Here is a 20385-nt window from a genome sequence, read left to right as displayed (position 1 = left end):
TCTATCTTAATTAAGCTGTCATAAAAAAAATTTCAGAATTATCTAATGACAGGAGCACCAAAGGTGATTGGGTTCAGTCTTGTCCACAATCATTATTGCAAAGGAAATGTCCATGTTTACAATCACTCATGTTATTGAACACATTAATACAAAAAAGGGTTGATTTTAACAGTGGTCACTGGACTTAATTTACACTGAGGGGCCCGTAGGCAAAACCTCTGGGTGCAGGCTGTGACACCGACAAACTAGTCATAATCTGACAACAGTCAGATCTCTGTAATCAGACGCGGTGGGTCCCACATGTGGACCAATCTCTGGTCTCCCTGTCCTTTGGTGCTCCTAGGATATTCTTATAGGGTACTACATTAAAGGTTTTGAGTTTCATTGGGATTGGACGCCTCTTATGTGCAGCCCTTAAGGAAAACTTTAGAGACAAAAGAAAAAATGGGGGAACGCTTCATGTTGACTCATGGACTTTTTTCTTCAACAGTGAAAAAATCACTGAGCATATGTAATTAATACATGTGCCACTCTCTTAAAGCTCCTGTTCTTTGTTCCCTTAGCTTTGTGTGGATATACCTTTGCCAAAATTACATTTGATATCTACCCATGAATTAATGAGTATCTTGATTTAAACTCCCCAGAATGGAAAGTAAATACCAAGTACTTTATCTCCGGTTTTTCCCAACTCTGCGCAATTAAATGCTAATATTACCATGTCAGCAAGTGATAAAAATATGTGGGTGCTGTTGGTTTTCTGGTGCTGGACTCAGTTACCCTAACAAGGTGCCTGCTGGATCAGTATTCCAGTATTAAGTAAAGTGGTTGCTGCAGTTCGAGCAACTATTCAAACATATATAGTAGCACAAAAACACAACACAAATTTAAATGTGGTCCATATATCCACTTCAGTGTCTTTGTATTTCTCAAAAACATTTGTTGTAGTACAAATTAAAGCATCTAGAAGTAGGAGTCTTACATATGCTTAATAAAACAAAAATACAAAGGATTCTTATATATACACAGTGCTCTGGGTGACATGGAAAGCGAGGAAGATGGGGATAAAGTGTTCACGTGTGGGTAGGGGACAAGGAAATGTACTGGTGACATATACACATCAGTATAATTTGCTTTATACGTTTCCATACAAGATTGAAATGTTCCCATTAAAATACATAACTCCGCAGGACCCTGACTTTATCTTATAAGGTGTCACTAGAGTTTGTATATGGAATGTAGTCGACATTTCAACCCCTGTTGTTCAGGACAGGTAGTATTCCTTGAGTTAGGGTCTTCTTCAGGACTAGTGTAGCACCTGTGGGAAACAATTGGTGTGTGAGGGGACATATTTAAAATAGTGTATGTGCTCAATGGAAAGGATCAGGTATGAATACCTACGTGAGGGAAACGGGGGACAAATCCATTGTATTCTGTATAGATGTAGGGCTTGAAAAACGCTCCTAATGAGAGAGGAGGAAGAGAAAAAGGGGGCCTTGAGTGGCATTTGAAATGGATTATCTCAATGACTTTAGGGTAGTACAGAGATCAGTACTTACTTCAATTCGATTAGAGGATAGACACCTACTTACTTACTTTTGAAGCGGAAGGCATCACTCACGCTGTAGCCTATCAGCCCAGCAGCGCACCGGCCTCCCAGCCCACCTCTCGCCGCACCCGCTTCGCGGGTGCCGCTTCGCTGGTGGGCGCTGGTAGAGGCAACATCTTCAAGGACCAACGCAGGACGCCGGCGGCAAGGCGGTAAGGGGCGCGAGGAACCAGCGGGGCTGCGAGTGTGCGGGGACTTCATTTCCCAGAAGTCCCTGCAAGACCAAGGAAGAGCTTCCGGTCCGCTCTCCCTGCTGGCCCGCCCCCCGCCCATGAAAGCCAGTTAAAAGCCCTCCTCTTCCTCTACCCTGTGGGACACCTACTTACTTACTTTTGAAGCGGAAGGCATCACTCACGCTGTAGCCTATCAGCCCAGCAGCGCACCGGCCTCCCAGCCCACCTCTCGCCGCACCCGCTTCGCGGGTGCCGCTTCGCGGGTGCCGCTTCGCTGGTGGGCGCTGGTAGAGGCAACATCTTCAAGGACCAACGCAGGACGCCGGCGGCAAGGCGGTAAGGGGCGCGAGGAACCAGCGGGGCTGCGAGTGTGCGGGAACTTCATTTCCCAGAAGTCCCTGCAAGACCAAGGAAGAGCTTCTGGTCCGCTCTCCCTGCTGGCCCGCCCCCCGCCCATGAAAGCCAGTTAAAAGCCCTCCTCTTCCTCTACCCTGTGGGACACCTACTTACTTACTTTTGAAGCGGAAGGCATCACTCACGCTGTAGCCTATCAGCCCAGCAGCGCACCGGCCTCCCAGCCCACCTCTCGCCGCACCCGCTTCGCGGGTGCCGCTTCGCTGGTGGGCGCTGGTAGAGGCAACATCTTCAAGGACCAACGCAGGACGCCGGCGGCAAGGCGGTAAGGGGCGCGAGGAACCAGCGGGGCTGCGAGTGTGCGGGGACTTCATTTCCCAGAAGTCCCTGCAAGACCAAGGAAGAGCTTCCGGTCCGCTCTCCCTGCTGGCCCGCCCCCCGCCCATCAAAGCCAGTTAAAAGCCCTCCTCTTCCTCTACCCTGTGGGACACCTACTTACTTACTTTTGAAGCGGAAGGCATCACTCACGCTGTAGCCTATCAGCCCAGCAGCGCACCGGCCTCCCAGCCCACCTCTCGCCGCACCCGCTTCGCTTCTTCATTTCCCAGAAGTCCCTGCAAGACCAAGGAAGAGCTTCCGGTCCGCTCTCCCTGCTGGCCCGCCCCCTGCCCTTTACGCCCCCTACTTAATAACATCTTACTCCCGCAGCGCGGGACGCAGCACGGGCGAAGACTGGGCAAAGACAGGGCCGTTTGAGGTCGTTCGAGGACGGCAGAGGACGGCCCTGGCCCTGTCACCCTGTACTTTACTTCGTTCCCGCAGGCCCCCACGACTTCTGACGTACATCACTGAGAATCACGATGCGTCCCAAAACTAGAAGCACGTCTAAGAAAGCTACACTGGTGACACAAGTGACCGGTCCTATAGACCTTTTCATATCCAGGGTAAACGACACCATTGATAAGAGTATTATCCTACTGGAGAAAAGAGTCTCCTTGGACCTCATGCAGGCCAAACGATCCTCGCTCGGCTCACTTGCCACCGCAAATTCCCCTGCTCACCAGGTTGCTAATAATTGCTCTTTACCACTGCCACTAACTATCGTTCCTACGATGACTGTTCCAAATTCTGTAGATTTATCCGTAACCCAAACAGACTCTGATCAATCATATGTCGACCTTGAAGCAACCCCAGACTTAGAAGCCTGCCAATCACCGACTGAAAAATTTAGACCAGAGTGCCATTAGTAATCCCTTACTACCTGATCCAGTAACGACCTTAGAACCAACAAAAACAAGGAAAAACACCTCCACCCTCCCTAAGGCTATGCCAATTATCAAGGAAAAACCTAAAACAAAAACAAAGAATCATAATCTGATCACGCCCACCCCAAACTCTTCGGCAGGTATCCCCTGTTGGGTGGAAAACATGGTCATGGACCTAAAATCAGACCTCGAAGCTAATATTACAGCACAGATCAAACCCCTAATATCAAAGTTGGACAGACTTGCGTCACTAATCAATACGAAATGCAGTTGTAAGGCAAGCGGGAATGGTCCCGCTCCAACGCACGGGGCAAAGGAAATACTCCCAAAAAAACCATCTAGTCTAAAACAAATAACAGGTATAACAAACAAGCCTCACACTTCACCAACTAGAAAAGCGGCAGTAACACAACCCCTAGCTAAAAAAGGGAGTAATCTAGATGCCCCCCAAGACATTCCGGTCGCGGTAGATCTCCCCCCTGCTACACAAATAGGCCCAGCAGGTCAAACTAAAACAAACAACCGACAAACAAAAGGAAATACCACCATTCCAGCAGAGACCCCCTCCCTAGAAAAACCACCAGAACTGAAGACCAAGCAGTCTCGGCCCAAAATAATCAATTTACCCCCGGAAGCTTCTCCCTTCGTGGTGGTGTTAACAGCTGTTCCCCCACTGAAGGAGGGTGTAAGAGAAACTTTCGCGGAGCTGAGGAACAAATGCGCCCAGTGGCTCCAACTCCACAAACCCTTACCCGCTCACATCAGGGGTGATATCTTCTCCGCACGCAGAGGAGATTGGGTTGGCAGAAGCACGAAGGCAATAGCGGGAGATGTCATCAGCATCAAATTTAGGGAGATAGGGACATCAAATTATATCTGCAATTCACCCAACAGAGGACCAGCCACCCAAATAAATCCCCTTCCCTTGTCCTATTTCCTACCCCCATCTTCAAGGCAAAATTTTCCCTCTCCCGTACTCCCATTAAACACTGGGCCTATAAATTCCTCTGAATACAATATGTATCAATACCAGCAGCACCCACACTTGCCACGATTCCCACAAATTCCACAACAATCAGTTTTCCAGTGGCAACCACCCGCCCAACTTCCTCAACCTATACACCTTGCTACCCAACCACCTGCTCATCCTCCTCAATACCCATATCATACCACCCAACAGTGGTGGCAACCCCAGCAATCCACGCAACACAACACTCACCTATGGCAGCAGCCGCGGCAAGGACGGTTTCCCCCATTCAACCCACTAGGCCTTAATCACCAAGGCAGAGATAGGGACGAATGGAGTGGACAGGAACACTGGAGAAAGTACAGTGACCCCACACGTTGGGATAGCTGGAATGGCATACAATTAGCAAACAGGTATAGCGCCTTGGAGTGCGTCGATTGACTACCACAACCACAAGAACACTCCCAAATCCACACAGACCTATCGGAACCCACGGTCTCCCCATTAGTCCCTCCAGACCCAGAGATTCCTCCAGCCCCAGAGATCTTTAACGAATCAAAAAGAGTAAAAAGCTCAAGGGACAGTCCAACAATCCTGAGCCTGATCTCGTGGAACATCGCTGGACTAAGGACAAAAATAGAGGATGGGACAATCATGCACCACATGCACAATCACCAAATAATATGCATACAGGAGACATGGTCATTACAAGAACATCACCTGCAGGGGTACAAAACGTACTCCTCTCTCGCGCAGTCGGGACACACAGGTAGACCAAAGGGAGGTCTGTGCATCTATGTAGCCAACACTATCCAAAACGCTAAAATAAAGGTTATAGAACTGGCATCTAATTTGCAGATCCTTGGTCTTTTCCTCCAGAAAAAAGAGTCAATGGTTATCATTAATTTTTATAACAACCTGGATGAACTGGACTTTGAGGGAGTCCTGGCCCACCTCCATGAAAAATTAACTACTCTCAGAATGAAACAAGGAGAAGAGGCCCGGCCGCAATAATATGGGCAGGCGACTTCAATCTTCACGCCTGTACCCAACCAAAAAGAAAATGTCCTGGCATGGTGACAGAAGATGGCCTCTCACTCACCCATTTCTTGCATAACAAAATGGGTAGGCAAATGAATGATCTCCTATCCGACCTGGATCTCCAGATAGTAAACACTCTGGACTATGGGGATAACTCACTTGCACCTACTTATATAGGAAGAGGCTACAAAACCACGGTAGACTTCATAATTATATCAACATCCTTACAACTAAGAATAAAAAACTTTGAAGTCAAACCGAATCCTCAAAGTGACCATGCAATATTAACCTTGGAAGTCTCACTAAACTATCAACAATGTTCTCCAGTAATAATAGCCAATGCATTGACCCAGGAAAATATCAATATGGATAAAGTAAACGGGTACTCAATAAAATGGGGAAGGATAAACCCAGAGGAACTCACCAAAGAGTTAATAAGATCAGTCTATCCCCAAATCAAAATTTGTTTGGACATAGCAACTAAGGACGTGGAGCTTCTAAATAACTTTGCCCAAATTATGGACAAACTAAAGGTTTTACTCACAAAAACACAAAAATCCGGTCCATCCCGGCCCAAAGGCTGGTTCAACCAAGAGTGCACTAAGGCTCATACAAAATTGAAGCTAGCCTTAAACAAAAACGAAAGGGATCCCCGCACAATAGCCACCCTCAGAAGTGAATATCACAAAATTAGGAAAAAGAGGAAAGAGGAACTGAAGCAAGCGCTGTGGCATGAACTCCACACCAGTGCCCAAGAAAAAAACTCTCAAGCCTTCTGGAGAATTATAAGAACTCCTTTCTTGGCAGACGACACTTGCCCAAAAATCGAAGCTGCTATAGACGCTGCAACTTGGGTATCACACTTTACCAGCATCTTCCAAAAACCAACCTCTGATCAAGAGACGGAAGAGGAGGAAAAAACATTCCTATCATACCCTATAGACATAAATTTTGAAATCTCTGAGATTCTTGTGGCATTGAACTCAACCAAAAAAGGAAAAGCTCCAGGGCCGGACGGAGTCCCGGCAGACTTTTTTAAACACCAAACAGAACTTTGGGCACCGATTTTAACAAGGGTCTGCACCGCTACGGCAAAATTAGGAATTCTGGAGTCATGGACAAGGTCCATCATGGTGCCGATATTTAAAAAAGGTAACCGTATGGACCCTGCCTGCTATCGCCCAATTTCTTTGCTGGACTCACTGGGAAAAATAGCAGGAAGAGTGATTTTAGAAAGACTTCAGGACTGGGCGGAAGAGAGAGGCATCCTATCCGACCTTCAATTTGGATTTAGAAAAGGACTAGGTACTGTGGAACAAGCCCTAAATTTATCGATAATCTTTGGAAAATATGTGCATGCAAAGAAAGCAAAACTTTACATGACCTACGTAGATTTGTCCGCGGCTTTCGACTGCGTCTCCCATACAAAATTGTGGTCCCTTTTAGCACAGATGGGGGTAGATCCATCACTCCTGAACTTTTTAAGGGAACTCTATTCCAATCCATCCGCAAGAGTCCGCTACGGGACAAAGGGGGAACTGACGGCGTCTTTTAGAGTAGAGCGTGGGGTCAGACAAGGATGTGTCCTGGCACCCTTCCTTTTCTCCCTCTATACCAACAACTTGGAGGTCGAGCTCCTGAAGGGTGCCCGTGATCTTCCACTGGCCAAACATCGCCCGATCCCCGCTCTACTCTACGCGGACGACGCCGTCCTCCTTGCACAAACCCCCCGCGAACTCCAAAGGTCCCTTAATAGATATTCGCAGTTCATGAGAACCCTTGACCTTCATATAAACGTAAAAAAGACTTTCGTAATGAAGGCTGGGGTTGGGAGGAAACAGCAAAACTCCATCTACCTTGGCAGCCAAAAAATAGACTCTACAAATGAATACTGCTATCTGGGAGTCATGATAGATAATAAACTCTCCTGGAAACCAGCAGTAGAAGCCAGAAAACATTGTTTTAAAAGAGCATTAGCCGCATTGGTGTCGTTTACACAAAAACTAGGAAAACGTCCGCCCAGGGAATTGATAACCATATACAAAGCTAAATGTCAATCTACAGCTTTATATGGAGCAGGACTATGGGGCCATACGGATGTCACCTCTCTGCAAATTGCAGAAAACAAGTTTTTCAGATTCCTCTTATCCGCCCCCAAAAGTTCCTCGACTTACGCCTGCCACTTAGAATTGGGGGCACCATATATCGAAGATCTTGCCAAAATTCAACCACTCCTCCTTTGGCGACGTATCTGGGCGTCAGATAAAAACGACATTACAAAAACAATACTGGCGGATGCAATGTCTCTGGACTACGTTTTAAAAATTAAATGGCTGGCCTATATCCGGACCTTTCTCTTTGACCTTGGAATAGAAAAATATTATTCAAACCCCGAAAAAATTGGAGAACTCTCAAAAAATAATTTTAAAAAACGAGCCTTGGACCATCTGGGTAATCTAAGACTACAAATAAAAGCTGGGAAACAGTCGGTGCAGCACGCAATAATGGTTCAATCTACCCTTTTAATGCAGCCCTATTTAAACCTTGACATTGGTACCTTCGAACGATTTCTCCTGATAAGATTCAGACTGAACATATTTCATAAACTGGTAGCTTTCCCAACGCCAAACGTTTGGGACCCAAATCCACTTCCATGTCCATGCGATGGGATATCAGGTCAAACCACCCTTCATACTGTTCTGTTCTGCAAATTTTATCAGGAACACCGCAAACTTTGGTTACTAACTCTTTTAAAATCTTGGGGTCTTAGACAATGCCGAGTAGCCATGTTGAGCTTGCAGCTTTTGGACACCGAAGCCACATGTTACCATGTTCTTAACTTTCTGAAATGTATATATGGACACAGGAAAAACCTTTAATTATAATAGTACTGTATAAATTACCGAAACTCCTTTTTGCTGTTTTTAAGTAATCTGTAATTATATTTCACTGAAGATTTTTTATCTGTACTGCTTTTATGGATCTTTAAAATCCGAATAAAGTTTATTATTATTATTAGAGGATATAAATTCCTGGCAATGATAAATATACGTAAGGGGAAACTGCGGCACTGTCGGCTCACAGGTCCAGGGATCAATCCCTAATACGCTGAAAGGGAGAACAAAGTCTACGTATGTATAGAGGATGTAAGAGACTAACATCTGCAGTTCTACAATGGAAGAGGTAGAGTTCTTCACTTGCCAACAGAAATGGGCACATGTTCTGTGGCTGGTGCTGCGCGTTCAATGCAAGCAGTTGGGGATGATGCCAGTGAGCGATCGCGGTGTGCGGTCGATAGTAATTGTATTGAGGTAGTGGTGCATTAAGTGCGCGTGCGTCTTGAAGAGACGTCATATGCGGGCATGTAAAATGATCAATAGAGACCAGGGTGTGCGGTATATCTAAAGTTGGTGGTATTTAAAGGAGTCATCCTAAAACTCAGTTACTTTCTAAAAACATGCCCCACTGTAACGAGTGTAAGATCAAATCGGACCAATTATCGTAATATCAACGGTGCAATCGGCTAGGATAAACGAGGAGCCATATTGAAGGCCGGTTAATGCCTTGACCAACAGACACATGATTGCTCGCCTGTGCGCCGGTAAACAAAGCAACAAAAACATCAAAGCTCACTCCAAATTTGGCAAAGTCTGATTAAATAAAAGGAGGCATGGCGCTGACGGCCTGTGTGCCATATCTGTCCCTGGTGGGGTGCTATCACTAAAGTCAAAGAAGGAGGAAAAATCGCAGCTCATTTACCTCTCCGGGTCGTATCACTCCGAATGTGGTGAACCGGAGTGGAGCGGCCAAATCTTTTAACAGAAAATGATCGATAGCGCGAGGACGTGGTAACGCGCTAAGTCATGAACCCTGGCTGACTTGGCTGCTCCCAGCGCTTCATGTACATGGAGCGTCGGTGCGAGAGCTAGTACAAGTCCGAAAGCTGCTGTGGATTAAAGGGAAAGTGTGTGGGATGACATTGTGTGTCAATAGAAAGAGTAACTCGTGGGCGTGTTAGCAGTAAATGCCCTTATTAGGAAGTATGACTACGGGCACATTCTATGTATAGTGGAAAGTCCCTCGTCTATATGTGTTGGCCGATCAAATAACCTAGTCGCGAAATCCATTTAAACATCAAGAGTGAGATGTAGCAGAAATCAGATGATATCGGACATATTTCTCACCTGCATATGTTAGCAAAACTGTGTATGCCAGGCTAGGTTTTGGTTATGCTTAAAACGGATAACATCAGTGGATAACGTTAAGTGTTAGTATTCAGGTACTATTCTGTGCATCTTTTTCTTAAAATTCAAATCATTTTTATTCAGGGAAAAAAATAAGAGGAAGACAGGACAATACAATAAGGTGCAATAAAATACAAAAGGTACAATAAATGCATGTTACTACATACCAGATCTTGATTGCAGGAAAAGCAATACAATACACTACAATACAATACAATACATTGCAATAATAAAAAGAAACTAGAACATGTGAGGTCATTAATTATACTTATACATTTGCATATTCATTTGCATATATATTTGTACGTTTGTTGTCTATGTCAAGTTAGGTGCACAATACGTTAGTGTCTATGTGCGACTCACGGTATAGGTCAAGGGGCAAACTGCAAACTTCAGGGACAAGAATTTACAGCATTCTTGAGTTACTTCTACCCGTATGGTCTACGGGGATCAAACAAAAAGGAGGAAGCGTCCAGCGATTTCCACAACTTTTTATGAGAGGCACGCCCTGGGGAGGATTGTAGGGCTGGGTTATCGGCCCCTCTCAGGAAGGACAACCAATCTTGCCACAGTTTAAATGTTACTTCCGAGGTGTTTTTCCACTTGCATAACACAACTTTGCATGCCAGCGTGAGTAGTAGATCGAGGAGCTGACGATCAACAGCGTTAGACAGGTTTGGTTCTAGCACTCCCAGAAGAACATAGCTAAACTCTCTCACAGGCTTGACACCAAGAATATGTTCAGTGCAATCAAAAAGTCTATCCCAGTATTTCCTCAATGTGGGGCAATCAAACAACATATGAGCCAAGTCTCCCACCCCTGCGTCACAATTCCAACACTTGGGGTCATCTCTTAGGTGGAGCTTAAAAAGCTTCTCCGGTGTCTAGTAGGTTCTGTTGATTAACATGAATTTAGTTTGAGCCAATATAGGCGAAACCTTGTTCTTAAAAGCTGTTGTATGAATTACATCCCAGTCTAGAGTCACACCCGATGTATTGGGCTCAGCTTCCCACCTTATTTCATTTCGTCTGTGCACTTTCTGAGGAAGGGGGAGGAGCATTTTGTATACCTTCGAGACGAAGTGACCTGCTTTATTAATACGTGGTATAGAACTCCATAGCCATGGTATAGAGTGCGTCAAGGAGCGAGCAGACAAGAGTGTTTTAAGTTTCAAGAAGTCGTTAAAGTCTATTGGTTCGAGGGTGTATGTGGTTTGGATCGAAGAAAACGGTAGGGGATCATTCCCGTCAAAGAGGCCGCTTACCATATTGATGCCCTTGGCGGACCAGTGACTCCACCTAAGAGGTACCCCGTTGATTTTCAAAGATGGGTTGTGCCATAGGGCTATGGAATTGGACTTTTTAAGCTTAAGGCCTTTATGGTTTGACTGATCGAGCCTCAGGAGTGCCCTTCTCGTGTTCAGCAATATGTACTTTGAGTGGGGTAGATACGCGAGGTCCATGGTGAGTAGGGCCGATAGTGGAATAGTGCCCATGATGGCTTTTTCGATATCCACCCATAGTGGGGTCTATTCTGGGCATCTTTAATGCATAATAGAACAACCCTCGTATGCATGTGTCGTAAAACAAATTCATTGAAACCTCAAATGTGACATGTAGCAGTAATCAGGTGATAGTAGACACATTTCTCTCCTGCACATGTTAGCAAAACTGTGTAACATAGGCTAGGTTAAGTTGCTCAAAAGACATGAGGCCTATGCTAGCAAAACTATGTGAAACAGGCTCGGTTTAAGTTGCTCAAAAGACATGAGGCCTAAAGTAGTGTGTTCAATACAGATAGCATCATGGGCATGTTACATGGATGGTATGGCCGCCTCACTCTCTTGCCAATCCTGCCAACTGTGCATTAGTACCTTCCAGCCCATTAAGTCCATTATTTACAGTGTCCAATAAGAACATCATCTTACATTCCCTAACGTTGAGGAGTTACCCTATGTCACCCCCTCTCTGTCCTAGGGATACTTTCTCTAAGATTAGCCATTTCATGGAGTCCCCGAGAGTGAGAGTGTTCTTTAAAGTGTTCCACAAGGGGGGCACCTGGGGTCTCGCATCGAATACGACTGCAATGCTGTAATATTCTTGTTTTCACTTTCTGCTGGGTTTGACCTACATATGCTAGATTGCAGGGACACAGGATGGCGTAGAGAATGTCCTTAGAGTTGCAGTTACTGTGCGACTTGATTTGGATGTCATGGTTCCTATATGTGAATTTCTTGGTTTCTATTGTCATTTTGCATGCCTTACAGTGTGAACATTTGAAGTGGCCTACTATGTTAGGAAGATTCCACATCGATTGAATTGTGGGGTTGTGTGGGGCATCCAGTAGGGAGCGTACCACGTAGTCTTGTATGTTTTGCGCCTTCTTAAAAGCATGCATAGGTGGATCCGGTATTCCAAGTTCTTCCGATATCAGCTACCCTGTTGGTATTTTGTCTTGTTGTCTTAGGCGTCAGTAGAGTTTCACGGTTCTGGTACCAGGCTCTTTTTCTGGCTCGGGTGACTTGCCTTCTGGGGTATCCTCTTTCAAGCAAGCAATTGATAAGGTCGTCTGACTCCCTGAAGTAGTCTTCCTGCCAGGAGCAGTTCCTGCATATTCCCAAAAACTGCCTGAATGGGAGATTGTCTCTAAGGCTCCTATTGTGGTGACTCATGTATCTCAGTAGGGAGTTCCTGTCAGCGGGTTTCCTAAACAGAGTGGTGTATAGGTGGTTTTTGGATACCTTGACTGAGATGTCTAAAAAATCTATAGTATCTCTATTTGAGGTGATCGTGAATTTGATGTCCTCAGAGCAGGTGTTCAACCATTCAAAGAAACCTCTCAGATCAGCATCATCCCGTGTCAAGATCAGGAGGATATCATCTATGTACCTTCGCCATTTAGTGATGCTCCTTTTATACGGGTACATATCAGACAAAATGTGATGTTCTTCAAAGTTGTTCATGTAGAGAATGGCTAAGTCCGGGGCGAAGGCTGCCCCCATCGGTACACCTTTGGTTTGGATGTGAAATTTATTCTGGAAATGGAAGATATTGCGCATCATTGCCACCTCAATGAGTTTCACTATAAACTCAGTGGGTACCTCAGTAGGTTGGGGCCTGGTGTCGAGTGATTCCCTGATGACCACGAGCGCCTGTTGTTGTGGTATACTCGTGTGTTTTGAACAACTTAAAACTAGCCTGTTTTACATAGTGTTGCTACCATAGGCCTCATGTCTTTTGAATAACTTAAACCTAGCCTATGTTACAGTTTTGCTAACATGTGCAGGAGAGAAATGTGTCTACTATCACATGATTTCTGCTACGTGTCTTATTTGAGGTTTCAATGGATTTGTTTTACGACACATGCATACTAGGGTTGTACTATTATGCACCCCACTTTAGGCCTCATGTCTTTTGAACAACTTAAACCTAACCTGTTTTACATAGTTTTGCTAGCATAGGCCTCATGTCTTTTGAATAACTTAAACCTAGCCTATGTTGCACAGTTTTGCTAACTTGTGCAGGAGATAAATGTGTCTACAATCACCTGATTACTGCTACATGTCACATTTGAGGTTTCAATGGATTTGTTTTAGAACACATGCATACAAGGGTTGTTCTATTAAGCACCCCAATTTAGGCCTCATGTTTTTTGAACAACTTAAACCTAACCTGTTTTACATAGTTTTGCTAGCATAGGCCTCATGTCTTTTGAATAACATAAACCTAGCCTATGTTACACAGTTTTGCTAACCTGTGCAGGAGAGATATGTGTCTACTATGACCTGATTACTGCCACATGTCACATTTGAGGTTTCGATCGATTTGTTTTACGACACATGCATATGAGGGTTGTTCTATTATGCATTAAAGATGCCCAGAATAGCACCTGAATAATAACACTTAACGTTACCCACTGATGTTATCTGTTTTAAGAATAACCAAAACCTAGCCTGGCATACACAGTTTTGCTAACATATGCAGGTGAGAAATATGTCCGATATCATCTGATTACTGCTACATCTCACTTTTTTTTTCATTTCAAATCATTTTTATTGAAGGAACAAAAAGGGGGAATGAAATGAAATGGAGTAAACAGTAAATAATAATTCATAAGATATATCGTGCAGCGGCTGACATTAGAATAAATAACTGATACTAGAGAAAATATTAAGTTACATAGATGAATACATGTGTCAAATTATAAAAGGTGTACAGCCATGATTATAGTTAAAAATAAATAGAAATAACATAGAAGAAAAATGCAGGTATAAAATGCAAATACAGAGTGCCGAATGCCAGGTGCCCAATACAACAATAGTACATATCACACATCAAAGGTAGCGGTTCTATCTCAATCAATGTTACAGTACATTTTACATACAACAGTTCGATAGCCAGCAAATATTAGCAACCACAAATGCGCCTAGGGGGATCAAAGCAGAAGTAAGAGACATTGAGGGATTTCAACAGTTTCTTATTGGAAGCACGCCAGGGGGAGGAGTGCAGGGCACTGTTATCTGTGCCTCTAATGCAAGATGCCCATTCTTGCCATGTCTTAACGGAGACTTCGGAGGCGTTCTTCCATTTACATAATATTACCTTACATGCCAACGTGAGTAGTAAGTCTAGCAGTTGACGGTCATTAACATTGATCACAATTGGATCCAGAGCCCCCAGGATGACATAAACGAATTCTCTTGGGGGTTTAATTTTAAGGACATGTTCTATGCAGTTGAATATTTTTCCCCAGTACTTTCCAAGGGAGGGTCAATGAAAAAGCATATGTGCTAGGTCTCCTTCGGCCAGATTACAATTCCAACAGCTGGGGCTGTCTCTTAATTGGAGTTTAAATAGCCTTTGGGGTGTCCAGAACACCCTGTTAAGTATCATATATTTAGTTTGCAACAGTATTGGAGAGACTTTATTTACAAGGGCCGTTGCGTGGATTTTGCTCCAGTCAAACACAATCCCCGTGGTGTTGGGCTCTCCCTCCCACTGTAATTCATTACGCTTTTGGGCTTTCCCCGGCACCGGGAGGAGAAGTTTGTATACTTTTGACACAAAGTGACCCGTTGCTGTAAGGCGTGTCAATTGTGGTTTAAGCCATGGTTCTACGTGTGTGAGTGGGCGTGTAGACAGGAGTGTTTTGTAATTTGAGGAAAGCATAAAAGTCCATTGGTGTAAGGCAGTACGTTGTTTGGATCGAGGAATATGGTAGCGGGTAATGCTCATCGTATAAGTCACTCACCATGTTTATGCCTTTCGCAGACCAGTGTTCCCAATTGAGGGGTTGCCCGTTAATTCGAAGGGTGGGGTTGTGCCATAAGGCTATTGAGGTGGTATCCTTTACCCTAAGGCCCGTCTTGTGTACTTGGTCTAACCTTAAAAGGGCACGTCTCGTGTTTAACAATATGTACTTTGAATGAGGAAGATGTGTTAGGTCCATGGTGAGTAGCGCAGGGAGGGGGACATTGTCAATGAGGGACTTCTCTATCTCTACCCAAAGTGGGACATACAACTGGTCTTCAAGCAACCAGTGTACCCCCTGCTTGCACAAGAATGCTGTCTGGTAATTCCTAAAGTTGGGGAGACCCAGGCCGCCTTTGTCCTTGGCTAATTGCAGCTTCTTCATTGATACCCTGGGCTTCTTCCCTTGCCATAAGAAGGTTCCAAAGAGTTTATCCACTTTGTGCTGGAAGTCTTCAGAGAATGTTATTGGAAGCATGCTCGCTAGATAATTCACCAGCGGTGTCACCATCATTTTTAGGGTCTCTGCTCTCCCCCACCATGACAGGAACTTAAAAGACCACCCATCAAGCAGTGTTGAGATTTTCTTTAAGAGCAGATTTTCATTGACTCGCAGGGTAGTGATGAGGTCTTTGTCCAAGTCTAAGCCCAGATACTTAAAGCAGTCTGGTTGCCATGTTAGACCTGAATCCCCTAAGATTTCCTTGTTGCCTTGATTATTCAATAGTTTGACTTCTGTCTTGTCTTTATTTAGCGTGTAACCCGATACTTCCGAGAATTCCTCAATAGTGGACATAAGAGCTGGTATTGCCTCTCCTGCTTTTTCAGACACGACTAGCACATCATCTGCGTAAGCTGTAAGTTTTATCGTACAATCTTTAATGGTGACTCCGGGAATGTTTTTATTATGGCGAATTTGGTATAGAAACGGTTCTATGGCTAAAAGGAATAACGATGGGGAAAGGGGGCACACCTGCCTGGTTCCCTGTTGTAGTCTGAATGATGACGAGAAGGACCCTCCCGCTCTAGCCCTGGCTGAGGGGCAGGAGTAAAGTGACATGACTAGTTTAATGAAGGACTGTCCCAGGTTGAATTTATGTAATACAGCCTCCAAATATGACCAGTCCACTTTATCGAAAGCTTTTTCTGCATGGAGTGTGATCGCTGCAGTAGGGGTGGACAGTAGTCTGGCCTTTTCAAGGATGTGGGCTATGGTTCTGGTGTTGTCACTGGTCAGCCTATGCTTCAGGAACCCAGCTTTGGAGGGGTGGATCAATTTCAGGAAGAACTTCTGTAGGCGGTTGGAAAGTATCGAGGCCAACAGCTTACAATCTAAGTTGATAAGCGAGATAAGCCTATAGTTCTTAGGGAGCATTAGGTCTTTGCCTTCTTTGAGTAGTACAGCAATTACAGCCTCCGCTAGTGTGCCTTTAACTTCACCCGTCTCATTGATTTCACGAAATAGGTAGAGGAGTGGGGAGGTGAGCGTGGAAGAGAAGCACCTGTAAAATCTGGCAGTAAACCCATCAGGCCCAAGAGCTTTCCCGCACTTAAGGGATTTAATGGCTTCTTCAATCTCAGATTTTGATATAGGGTTATTTAGGCCCTCCTGGTCTTCCTTGGGGAGGGATGGTAGGGCGCAATCTTCTAAGTAATCTTTAACTTTGTCTTTTTTCACGTTCAGATTCTTGGCGTAAAGACGTTCAGAGAATTCTTTGAATATCTCCGCAATCTTAAGGGGGTCAGACCAGTTCACACCAGTTTCGTCTGTGATAGTTGATTGTGTTTTTTTTAATTTGAGATAGGCCGCAAGGATCTTCCCAGCCTTGTTCGACTCGCAGATTTTAAAGCGCTTCCTCCTGTCTAGCCAGACTCCCGCCCTTTCACTTACTATTTTGTTGTAAGCATACTTTTGATTATTTAGTTTACTCAGTCTCCTCTGTCCTATCACTTAAGTATCTAGCTTCCAAGGCGGAGATTTCACCCTCTAGCTTCTCTAAGGCCGCGTTACAATTCTTGTTTATGGCGGATTTAAGTTTAATGATTACCCCCCGTATAGTGCTTTTCAGAGCTTCCCCGATACAGAAAAGGGGGTGGTGATGAACAGAGTGTCTGAATTAAGCAGACCACTCTTACCCAGTCCAAAGATCAGGGCTTGATCCATCACCGTTATTTATCTCACTGCACCATCCCAGCTCAGAACCTGGCTATATGCAAATCAGTCTGTCCCTGGCCCAGTGCATCATGGGAACAGGGCAGACTAAACTACCAAGCCAATTCTTTACCGGAAAGGAGACAAGCTACCGGGGACCGGTTTCTGGCATTTCAGCCGTCTTCGGCCCGGCTTGCCTGAATCCTGATGGTGCAGTGAGAAAGGGACTAATGTCTGAGTATACCCTGCCACACCTATAGTGGCCAAAAACGATACAGAAAAGGGGGTGGTGATGAACAGAGTGTCTGAATTAAGCAGACCACTCTTACCCAGTCCAAAGATCAGGGCTTGATCCATCACCGTTATTTATCTCACTGCCCCATCCCAGCTCAGAACCTGGCTATATGCAAATCAGTCTGTCCCTGGCCCAGTGCATCATGGGAACAGGGCAGACTAAACTACCAAGCCAATTCTTTACCAGAAAGGAGACAAGCTACCGGGGACCGGTTTCTGGCATTTTAGCCGTCTTCGGCCCGGCTTGCCTGAATCCTGATGGTGCAGTGAGAAAGGGACTCATGTCTGAGTATACCCTGCCACACCTATAGTGGCCAAAAACGATACAGAAAAGGGGGTGGTGATGAACAGAGTGTCTGAATTAAGCAGACCACTCTTACCCAGTCCAAAGATCAGGGCTTGATCCATCACCGTTATTTATCTCACTGCACCATCCCAGCTCAGAACCTGGCTATATGCAAATCAGTCTGTCCCTGGCCCAGTGCATCATGGGAACAGGGCAGACTAAACTACCAAGCCAATTCTTTACCAGAAAGGGGACAAGCTACCGGGGACCGGTTTCTGGCATTTCAGCCGTCTTCGGCCCGGCTTGCCTGAATCCTGATGGTGCAGTGAGACAGGGACTCATGTCTGAGTATACCCTGCCACACCTATAGTGGCCAAAACGAGCTTCCCAGCGCGTTGAATCAGTGGTATCACCCCTTTTGTTGTCTTCCAGGTAGTTTTTTATGGCAGTTTCAATAGTTTTCCTGTGTTATTCTTTTTCAAGGATTTCCTCATTAAGGCGCCATAGTTATTGGCGGAGTGTTGGTTTTATGTTGGAAACAGTGAGTTATATGCAAGAATGATCTGAAATAACCCTAGGTTCTATGCTTGTTTCCTCAATCCTAGCCGTGGCGTTCTTGGTAATAAATAAGTAGTCGTGCGGCAAGGAGTAGAATGTATAATCCCTCCCAACCGGGTTTTGTAGACGCCAGGAGTCTATCAAGTGAAATCTACTGCATAACTTCGTGAAGGCTTTATGTGCCTTGTTACTGCGAAAGGGGCACCTAGAGTCTCTATCAAGAGTGGGGTCAGACGGTAAGTTGAAGTCACCTGCCAGGATATGGACTGCCGTGCCAGGGATAGTGTCAAGCTGTTTTGGGAGATCTGCCCAGAATGCCAGTTCACATGTATTTGGTGCATAGACATTTGTTATGTAAAATTCAGTGTCGTCCTTAAGTAGTTTAGCCGTAAACCACCTCCCTGTGGAGTCAGATACAGAGGAAAGTAGTTCTATATTGGCCTTCCTGGCAATCAAGGTCACCACACCATTCTTTTTCGCGATTGCTTCCGATCTTACAACCTCCGTGTAAAATTTATTCCTGAGCGTATGAAATTGTTTGGCTTCCAACTTTGATTCCTGTAACAGGGCAATGTCTCCCTTTTGCCTACGTAAGTAGTCTAGAATTTTCTGACGCTTGACAGGCTAGTTAAGGCCTTTCACATTAAGCGAGAGGATTTTCAGATTGCCTACCTTCGTTACCCCCATGGGTGTATCAATTGTAAGAGGCATCATTAGTGTACAGAAGGATATCCGAATTCAGATAAAGAGCATATGCAGTTGACCCTGGGGGGTCTAAGTATAACCATCTTAAAGCATGATGGGCAACATTTCTACTAGCCTTAGATATACATCTCCAGATTAAGACCAATAGCGAGCACATAGTAAATGGTTGTAACACTGAGACATAATTGTTGTGTGCGTTTTGGTAATGACAAGTAGCTTCTAGGCGATTCAGGCACCCAGTTGTAGATAAGAGCGTGAAGAAAATGGAACAGAAATAATAAATATGGCTAATCCTGAGAAAAGCAAAAAGAAGAAAAAGGACAAACCCCCACCCCTTCCCCCACCCATCCCCCATCCCAACCCTCCTATCCCACCCAAAACTTGAATGTAGGGCATGGTAATTAGGAGAAAACAACAGTAGCGCCATTACCTCCGTGGCAGCCGATGCAACATATCAAAGATTGAAAACTTGATCAAGTTTCATTTTAAATATCTAAGAGTAACAGCAACTATTATTTGATAACAATTATGAGCAACAAGTAGGCATTATCGGCAGCAAATCTCCAGCATATCTCCAGTCTCAACCTAAGTTATTGGTCCGAATAGTTTACCCTGCCAAGATACTACTTGTCCGTGGTTAGGTTAGCGGAGTGACCAGAATTTCCAGATATTATGAGCACAGTGTGCAGACTACGCACCTGTAATCCATTTGCATTATACAAATTGCTTCGAAAACGAGCATAACATAATAACAACTACCTGGCGGCAGCAGGTAAACAGTAAGGGGATGGTTAAGTGTCCAATAGTTGCAAAAAATGAAGCCAGTGTCTGGGTTCAGGGACCTGTCTTGTGTGTGGGCTATCTACCAGCAGTGTGTGGGTGTAGCCGTTAAGAAAGAAAAGAATTTTTCTTTCTTGTTATCCCCTCACTCACCGGAGTTTCCTCACGGTGACATGCTTCATCATCGGGGTCATCCCAGTTCTCTACGAAAAGGGGCGTGCTGCGACTCTCGAGCTACGAAGGAGCACTGTTAAGTGAAAGACTATGTGTGGTGAGAGTAAGTGGAGTGGATGTGTGTGTGAGTGTTAAAAATACCGTGCTAGTGGGCCTCAATGTTTTATTCTGCTCCTAGACCGGTATGTTAAAAGTGGGGTTTGTACTGTAGACCAAGCTGTGATGTGGGTTGGTTCAGTAACTGGTCAACATGTTTCACGCTACCCCTAGCGTTTCGTCAGGACCATACAGAGACCAGCCCTGTATAATACCACTCCTAAAAAAACCTAGATTCAGGATTCAAAGATTGAATTAGTGCAACAAAATATTTACAGTGATTGACGCTGTTCCAACTTGGTACACGCGTTGGTTTTGTTCAATGGTGAACCTGTAAAAGATATGAACAGAAAAATGTTAAAAACTACCTTGCCCCTTTCTCTGCCGAGATCGGGGTCTTTTAGTCCTTCAAAACGTGCAATTGTCCATGCACGTTCATT

At 44.8% G+C, this 20385-nt stretch overlaps 1 protein-coding gene across 1 annotated transcript in view; it reads left to right on the top strand.

Annotated features, from left to right (window-relative positions):
• Positions 1 to 20385, top strand: part of CHORDC1 (cysteine and histidine rich domain containing 1) — a 109456-nt gene that overhangs the window by 72208 nt on the left and 16863 nt on the right. The gene's annotated exons all lie outside the window — the stretch shown is intronic.

Source organism: Lissotriton vulgaris, chromosome 8 (genome assembly GCF_964263255.1).
Source record: "Lissotriton vulgaris chromosome 8, aLisVul1.2, whole genome shotgun sequence".
NCBI lineage: Eukaryota > Metazoa > Chordata > Amphibia > Caudata > Salamandridae > Lissotriton > Lissotriton vulgaris.
The sequence above is the reverse complement of the archived record's forward strand: the minus strand, read 5'-3'. Positions and strand labels throughout refer to the sequence as shown.